The sequence below is a fragment of the Dendrobates tinctorius genome, unplaced genomic scaffold (assembly GCF_039654945.1).
Source record: "Dendrobates tinctorius isolate UK_male_01 unplaced genomic scaffold, ASM3965494v1 ptg000063l, whole genome shotgun sequence".
Classification (NCBI taxonomy): Eukaryota; Metazoa; Chordata; class Amphibia; order Anura; family Dendrobatidae; genus Dendrobates; species Dendrobates tinctorius.
This window is the reverse complement of record NW_027361731.1, coordinates 4,926,872-4,935,542: the sequence shown is the minus strand read 5'-3', so window position 1 is coordinate 4,935,542 and position 8,671 is coordinate 4,926,872.

Genomic DNA, 8,671 nt, shown 5'->3' with positions numbered 1-8,671 from the left:
TTAGACGAAACCCGGATAAATTTTTTGGATATGTTCGGATGAAAATGGAGAATTTTGATTACTTGGTGGAGCGCATTGCACACCTCATAAGAAAAGCGGACACCTATTGCCGCTTCACTGTTTCACCCGCAGAGCGTCTGATGGTGACTTTAAGGTAAGCCATATTTATTGGATGTGCTCGCATCAGAGCACACTTTCACTGCAATCTTGTTGGTGGTAGTTTGTATCTCCAAGTGTTATAGCTGAGTTTTGGTATGTAATGCTGTGATTTAAAACTAATTGATTGTTTTTTAATTCCCCACAGATTTCTTGCAACTGGAGAATCCCTTTCGTCACTGCATTTCCAGTACAGACTCAGGATTTCCACCATATCTGGAATAGTGAAGTACACATGCCGTGCACTGTGGGACTCCTTAGCTGAAGAGTTTTTACCAGAGCCCACAACAGAGAGGTGGATTGAAATTTCAGAAAAGTTTCTACAGATATGTCAGTTTCCGAACTGCTTGGGCGCTGTGGACGGGAAACATATCCACATTGTAAAGCCAGCCGGATCGGGATCGGAATATTTCAATTACAAGAAATATTTTTCAATTGTCCTCATGGCCATCGCTGACGCGGAATACAAATTTATTGCTGTTGATATTGGGGCCTATGGCCGCTCCAATGACTCTCAAGTTTTCAAACTGTCTGCCATGGGGCGTAAACTGTATGGAAACACCTTCCAGTTCCCACCCCCTAGACCGCTGCCGCAAACATCTGGTCCACCTATGCCATTTGTCTGTGTAGGGGATGAAGCCTTCCAGCTGTCAGAACACCTTTTGAAACTGTACTCTAGCAGAGGATTGACAAGAACAAAACGCATTTTTAATTACCGCCTCACAAGAGCAAGAAGAATGGTTGAATGTACCTTTGGTATTCTGACAGCCAAATGGCAGGTCCTATTGACTGCGATCAACCTCAAGACAGAAACTGTGGACGAGGTGATCAAAGCTTGCGTGGTACTCCACAATTTTGTTATCTGCCAGGAACCCATTTCCATTGAGGACACCTCTGAAGAAACCACCTTGCAAGATTACCATGACATTACCACCAGAAGTTCTGTGACGGTTTCAGTAATGAGGGACAATTTTGCACTATACTTTATGTCACCTCAAGGCAGAGTACACTGGCAGGATGACAGAGTGTGAAAGATTTGTGCCCTTAACCAAACTTGTGTACCTTCTGTACCAACAGTATATACCTTTGCCAACCAAAGTTGGCTATCTTGTCATGGTCTTACTATTTTTACCTTTAGGCCACAGGTGTGTACCTGGTTGTGTTTTTTGCAAAGTATTTCACCTTGTAACAAAAGTTGTGTACATTGTTAGGAAATCACCAACAATAAACACAACTTTTTAGGTGAAATACTTTGCTTCAAACACAACCAGGAACACAACTGTGGCAAAAAGGTAAAATTTACCCACAGTTATATACCTGGTTTTGAATACCTTTTTACCTTTGAAATACCCTGTATTTAACCTTTTTTTTAAACATAGTTCGCCGCAGAAAGAAATGACAGACAACCATTGTAAAACGATAATTTAACTTTTATTTAAAATATTTTTTTTTTTGTAAAATGTTTTTAAAGTTTAAAAAACTTTTTTAATAAATGTTTGAAACCAACCAAATGGGCATTTTTATTACAACAAAAAACATTATAACTCGGTGTAGTGTGGGGTGGAAATAGTGCTGGAGGGGCTGCGGGACACTTCGACACTGGGAGTGTGGAGAGAGGACTGGGATCGTGGTGGGGAAGGAACAGTTAGAGGTGAAGGTGTGGAAAAAGCTACAGAATGGGTGGACATGTGGGAGGCAGAAGAGGTGGTGGGCTTTGGAGTGGAGGGCAGGGACTGTAGGAGCAGATGATGTTGATGGCAAGTTGTATGGGGAAGGAGTTTGGTACTGGGAAGGAGTTTGGTACGGGGCAGGTTGCTGGAAGTGGGGAGATGTCTGGTACTGGGGAGGTTGCTGGTACTGGGGAGGTTGCTGGTACTGGGGAGGTTGCTGGTACTGGGGAGGTGGCTGTTGCTGGGGAGTTGGATGGTATGTAATAGGAGGGGGAGGATGGAAAGTGGCTGGAGGGGGTGCAGGTGGAGGAACTACTGTGGTGGGAGGAGGAGGTTGGGAGGTAACGTGCTGGAGAGCACCGTGGCATGAATGCATTACATGCATCTGCTGGGTAGGAGAGAGCGTTTCCATGCGCTCCACAACAGACCTGAAAAAGGTGTGGTTTGGCGAAGATCTTGATTCTGAATGCATGGTTTGCAGAAGTGTCTTCACCTCCAGAATGCTGAAGTTGATCTGCTGAAAGCCTGCGGAGATTTGCTCTGACAAGACTTTTAGACAGTTCTGGAAAGATGCATTCAGATGCAAGAACTCTGGCGCATAAGTCTTTTCCTGACCCCTCTGCCGCTGCCGCCCAGTACCCGCAGGTGTACTAGAGGTGGCAGGGGCAGAAGGGTGGGGTAAAGGGAAATCGATCTCCTCACCAGCAGCTTCATGCAATGTAGGCGGCCACGATGCTCCTGTGCTGGTGGATGGAACAGATGGGTCGAATGTGTGGGAAGGTGCAGATGTACCGGGGCGGTCGAAGTGTCCCTCAGTGCCGGTCTCCTCAGGGATCGCCTCAGAAGGGTCCAATCGTGCAGGCTCCCGAGTGCTGCTCACCGTGCTGTGAAATAAAGAGAAAAAAAACAATTAAAATAGTGACATGGTATGGCCCTGGCTGAAAAAAAAAAGTTACATCTAAACATTTTTTTTCACATGTGGTGTGTAATATTTACCTTCTGGTGACCATTGTTTCCCGGAGGAACGACAGGGCTTGTGCGTACTTGTACTTGCTCCTGCGTCCTCCAGATCCACTCGGGGCCCGCATCTCTTTATTGAACTCCTTCTTGAAACGATCCCTCACAGACCGCCACCGCTTCACAATTCTGTCCCCTGAAACGAGAAAGGAGTGGTTAGTATACAACATCAGTGTTTCCCAAACTCCAGTCCTCATGGTCCCCAGGGGTCATGTTTTCAGGATTTCCATAGTAAATGGAAATCCTGAACACATGATCCGTGGGGACCACGAGGACTGGAGTTCGGGAAACACTGGTTTACATCAAGCAAACGGTACTGTATATACTTACGCTCTTTAATCTGGGCCCGAGCATTGAGGTCCTCCCAGTGGTCCACAAGGAGCGAACAGATTTCCTCCCAGAGTCGTCGGGTAACGATCAGGTCAGCATGGCGGCGGTCAGCCATATTTCATAGCGGCTCCCTTTCTCTGACGAGATCGATGAGGTGGTCCACATCAATCCCTCCATCCTCACCGTCAGAGTCGGGAGCACGCTGTGAATGCTGTTAAAGAAAAAGACAAAAATAACATAATTTGCCTCCACAAAAGAAATGAAATAAAAAGTGCAAAAAAACAAAGCAAAAATATTTATACTTACACGCTGGTGACCGCCGCGTTGCTGTCGCCGACGACCCTGGGAGGCACTGCGAGGACCTCTTTGCCGAGCACCAGATTGGGAAGACTAGAGAAGAAAACAAAAAATGTTATGTCTTTGGATGTAGGCATTTGTTTGCTGTGTGTGGTCTGCAGAACATTGTTTTCTATGTGTTGTGTGTAGTGCGATGTTGTGTTTCTGCGTTTGATGCAAAAAACTTACCAATTGTGAGCCCACTCCAGGTGTCTGTCCACCCCTTCCTTCTTCTTCTGGGAGCTCCTCTTCATCTTGTGATTCCTGTTTTGAAATAAAAGGCAATGAATAGACATATATTACAGAGATGATGGATTTTGGAAATAAAAACTTACCGTCAAACGCTGACGATGCGAAGGAGGGCTCCCAGAAGAAGATGTGCTGTCTTCCTGCTGGCCAGACTCCATGCCTGTGGGTGGTGGTACTGCTGCTGCCAGTGATTCCAGTGCTGCCACTGTTGCTGCTGCTGCATCTCTTGGGCGGCTGTTGAATAAAGAGAAACAAAGGGGCAATGAATATCTTGATATTCCATGGCCCTAGTTTGGAGGAATGGGGGATTTGATAATTACCGTCTCTCATCTGCTGCTGGACTCCCCTCCCGTTGTTCAGCATGCTGCTCCATTTGGGGTGATGGTGGTGCTGATGGTGCTGCTGCAGTGGTCTCCTGCCTTCTCCTGCGCCTGGTTGCTGTCTTGGGTGGCATGTTGGGTGTGGCTGAGGGTCCCACTGTCATGCTTTTATATATGTGTCTTGTGGGCAGAGCTACTGAGCATGCTCAGACCAAAAAAAAACGGATCCGGCGCATTGCGGCGCTCATAGGCTTTCATTGTTTGAAAAAGTCGGACACGCCGCATCCGGCGTGTCCGGCTTTTTCGCCGGAGACAAAAAACGTTACAGTAGCCGTTTTTTCCAGACGCCGGATCGCGACACATTGCCTGATCCTGCGAAAACCGGATGAAACGCATGGCCATCCGGCGCGATCCGGCGCAAATGCAAGTCAATGGGGGGGAAACCGGATCTGGCATTGCATTTCGCCGGATCCGGTTTTTGTCAAAAGCGCCGGATCGCGCCTGACGGCGAAAACCTGATGTGTGAAAGAGGCCTTAAACGAGCATAGCAGGTATAACGCTACATCTACTGGAAGCATGAGTTCCGAGCCTCCAGATGAGCAACTGCTGGTGGACACGTCCTCGGGCACGGGACACCAGCAGCAATCGCCACAACAGCAGCAGCACCGTAAAAAGGATGCTAAGGGGAACCAGTCTCAGCAGTAGCAGCCGCTCAGGGTCCAAGTGCAGCAAGGAGTCCAGTGGGGCAGTGGCCCCAAAAGACAAGTCTTTGGCAGATACGATGGCCCCTTCAAACTCGGTATCCTTCTGCCTGGTGGGTAAGTGGACTACGTGAACGTATATACTGTATCTAGGGCCTGTCCTCCTTATCTTATAGGGGAAGAAGTGCACGCAAAAGGCCAACCACAAGATTTGCCCACTTTGTAAAGAGGAGCTCCCCACAGCATGGGGAAAAGGCTCTTCCAAGCCTGCATTGAGCACATGATATGCAAGGAATCCCCATGTTTTGCCTCTGACCTTAGGACCCTAATCAAACATCAAGTAGAGAACACCTTCAAATCCTTCCAGGGAGAGAGTAAAAAGCATAAGAAGACTAAAAGTAGGGACCCGGAATCAGACCACAGTGATAGGGAGAGCAAATCTTCTTCGTCAGACACACAGTCCGTCATCCGATTCCTCATCCTCTGCGGAGGGGTGGTCGCAGTTGTTTCCCTATAGAGGAAACAGATAACTTAGTAAAGGCAATTAGAACCTCTATGGGGCTGGTAGACACCAGGCCCAAAAGAACCATTCAGGATGCCATATTCAGTGGGTTAGAGCAGAAGAAGAGATAATTCCCTATGAACGATAAAATTAAGGCACTAATACAGAGGGAGTGGAAAAAAACAGAAAAAAGGGACTCCTAGCTCCCAAAAGAAAATACCACTTCAAAGACCCATCCTGCTCGTAATGGGAAAAAGCACCAAAAGTGGACGTAGCTATAGCAAAAGCCTCTCAAAAATTCTCTTTGCCATTTGATGATATGGGAACATTGAAGGATCCCATGGACAAAAATGCGGATACATTCCTGAAGGGCTCCTGAGAGGCAGTCGGAGGAGGACTGAAACCCGCTATAGCCACTACTTGTAGAGCCAGAGACTTGATGGTGTTGTTAGATCAGTTGGAGGACCAACTGAAGAGCAAAACCCCAAGGGACGCAATTCTAGACTCTGTCCCATTGAAGAGAGGAGCGGCGGCTTTTTTGGTGGATGCATCCACGGATTCGATACGACTGACAGCCAGGGCAGCCTCATTCTCGAACGCAGCAAGGAGAGTACTCTGGCTCAAATGCTGGACAGGGGACCTGCAGACCAAATCAAAGCTTTGCTCCTTTCCCTGTGAAGGCGAGTTCCTTTTTTGTCCTACACTGGACAATATCCTTGTCAAAGTAGGGGATAAAAAGAAATCTTTCCCCAACCCATCTAATTTCCCCTTCAAGCGTTTTTGGAGCAGGAAATTTATCCAGAGAAAACCACCTAAAAACTCCCAGGATAAGTGGGAGGATAGGAGAGGGAAAGGAAAAGGATTCATGTTCGGGAAACCAGCAGACAAAAAGCAACCCCAATGAAGGTGTCTCCCAGGTAGGAAGGTTGGGCTGCTTCTTCCCACCTGGGAAAAGATATTGAACAGTTCCTGAATCTTAAGCGTCATAAAAACAGGCCTCAAATTAAATTTCCACATCTTACTCAACCCTCTTTCGTAGTGACCCCACAGAGGCAGTCAATGGAAGAACAAGCTGGAGATTCAGACCCTGGTGGAGAAATCGGTGTTACAAGAGGTCCCTCACCAAGAAAAAGGAGAAGGCTTCTATTCCCCTATCTTCCTGAGCAGGAAGCCAGATGGAACATTCAGGACAATAGTGAACCTGAAAAGGTTAAACAATTGCCTGATAATTCATCCATTCAAAATGGAACCAATAAAGTCCGCAGTAAAAATGCTGTTTCCATCCTGTTACATGACTGTACTCAACTTAAAAGACGTGTACTATCATGTCCCTATACACAAAGACTACCGCCGATTTCTCAGGATAGCAGTCACCATGGGGGAAAAATAATGCACTACCAATTCAAAGCTCTCCCATTCGGGCTGGCCATCGCCCCAACAGTTTTTACAAAAATAATACCAGGGACAAAGCAAGGGTAATATTAATAGCTCCCTTCTGGCCGAGAAGGACTTGGTTCTCGTGGTTAAGGAGAATGTCTGTATCCAACCCCTGGGTCCTCCCGGATATCCCGAACTTACTCTCACAGGGCCCAGTGCTGCACCCTCAGGTGGAGAATCTACATATGACGGCCTGGAACTTGAAAGGCCGCTTTTGAGCAGCAGAGGTTTCTACTAAAATTTAGTGTCTACTCTACTCGTACTACGGAGTAGAAAACCGGTAACCACTAGATTGTACGGGAGGATCTGGAGGAAGTTCCTTTCGGTGTCAGGGGCCAGTTCGAGGGGGAGTATTCCCCTATCAAAGATCTTAGAGTTCCTGCAAAAGGGATAAGAGCAAGGTCTAGCTACCAGCACATTAAATGTTCAGGTGGCGGCCCTAGGAGCCCTATACAACAATAACTTGGCGGGAAACCGTTGGGTGTCAAGGTTCATTAAGGCAGCCAGTAGATCCAGGCCTATGTTTTCCTAAAACACTCCTCCCTGGGATCTAAACATAGTACCCTCAGCTCTAACCAAGCCTCCTTTTGAACCGTTATCAGAAGCACCACTAAAGTTGATATCAATAATAATAATAATAATATCACTTAAGACCTCCCTCCTGATAGCCCTGACATCAGCACGCAGAATCAGTGATATCCAGGCCCTGTCAGCTTTCCCTCCATTTACGCAAATTTTGGATGACAGGGTGGTACTTAGGACAGATCCAGCCCACCTGCCGAAGGTGGTGTGCCGTTTCCACAGAACTCAAGAAATATCCCTCCCCTCCTTTTTCCCCGATCCCAAAAACAAGGGAGAAGAAGTGCTACACACATTAGATGTTTGGAGGTGTCTAATTGAATACCTAGCGGCCACCAGGGAGTGTAGAAAGGATAGGTCTCTTTTTGTCTGCTTCCAGTGGCCAAGAAAGGGGCAAAAAGCATCAAAAAGCACGCTGGGGATAAGAGATGCCATCACCTTGTCGTACTCTTCCCAAGGTGCCAAGATCCCAGCGAGAGTAACAGCCCATTCTACAAGAGCAGTGTCAACTTCCTGGGCAGAGAGAGCAGGCATCTCGATTGAACAGATATGTAGAGCTGCTACTTCATCCTCTCCTTCGACCACTATCGGCTGAACCTAGCCACCTCTTCAGATCTAACCTTTGGTAGAAGGGTGCTGGAGGCAGTGGTCCCCCCTAATAGTCTCTGCAATTCTCTCCGTGGTGCCATCATGGGGGAAATAGAAAAGCATAGTTACTTACCATTAACTATTTTTCTGAGCCCATGACGGCACCAGTATATTCCCTCCCTACATGCGTGGTGTGGCCACTTAATGTAAATATAGTTTAGTCAAATAGTCACGTGGTGTCTCCTCTACGCAGTTTAATGATTATAGTAAAAAATATTTTTTATTAAAGTTGTTCATGTTATTATTAGGCTGAAGTTCCATTAATGTTCTGTAAACAACTGATGCATGAGAGAGGTACCGCCTTTTCTATCTGTAGGTTTCCTGTCCCCGTGGGACGGATCCCCTCTCTCCGTGGTGTCGTCATGGGCTCAGAGAAATACCGTTAATGGTAATTAACTACGCTTTTCACATACTATCTGTAACGGGGTCTTCCAAGCTGGGGTACCTCTTTCAGTACTACCCCGTGTTTTTGGAGGTCCGTTCTGCGTTGGCTGGAGTCTGAATGAATAACGCTGGCTGGAATCCCTAGGTTACTTGGGAGCATATAAAAGATCACTGATTCTCCATGTATTTCCAGTCTGACAACACTTTACTCACAGGACACAGAATATATATCACACAGATACAGAGGGCAGGCCAGACATGCATTACAAAAGCCGCAGGTGGCCGGAGCATGCCGATGTTTACTGTGGAAATTACAAAGGTGGGGGGAGGGCAGACACTGAT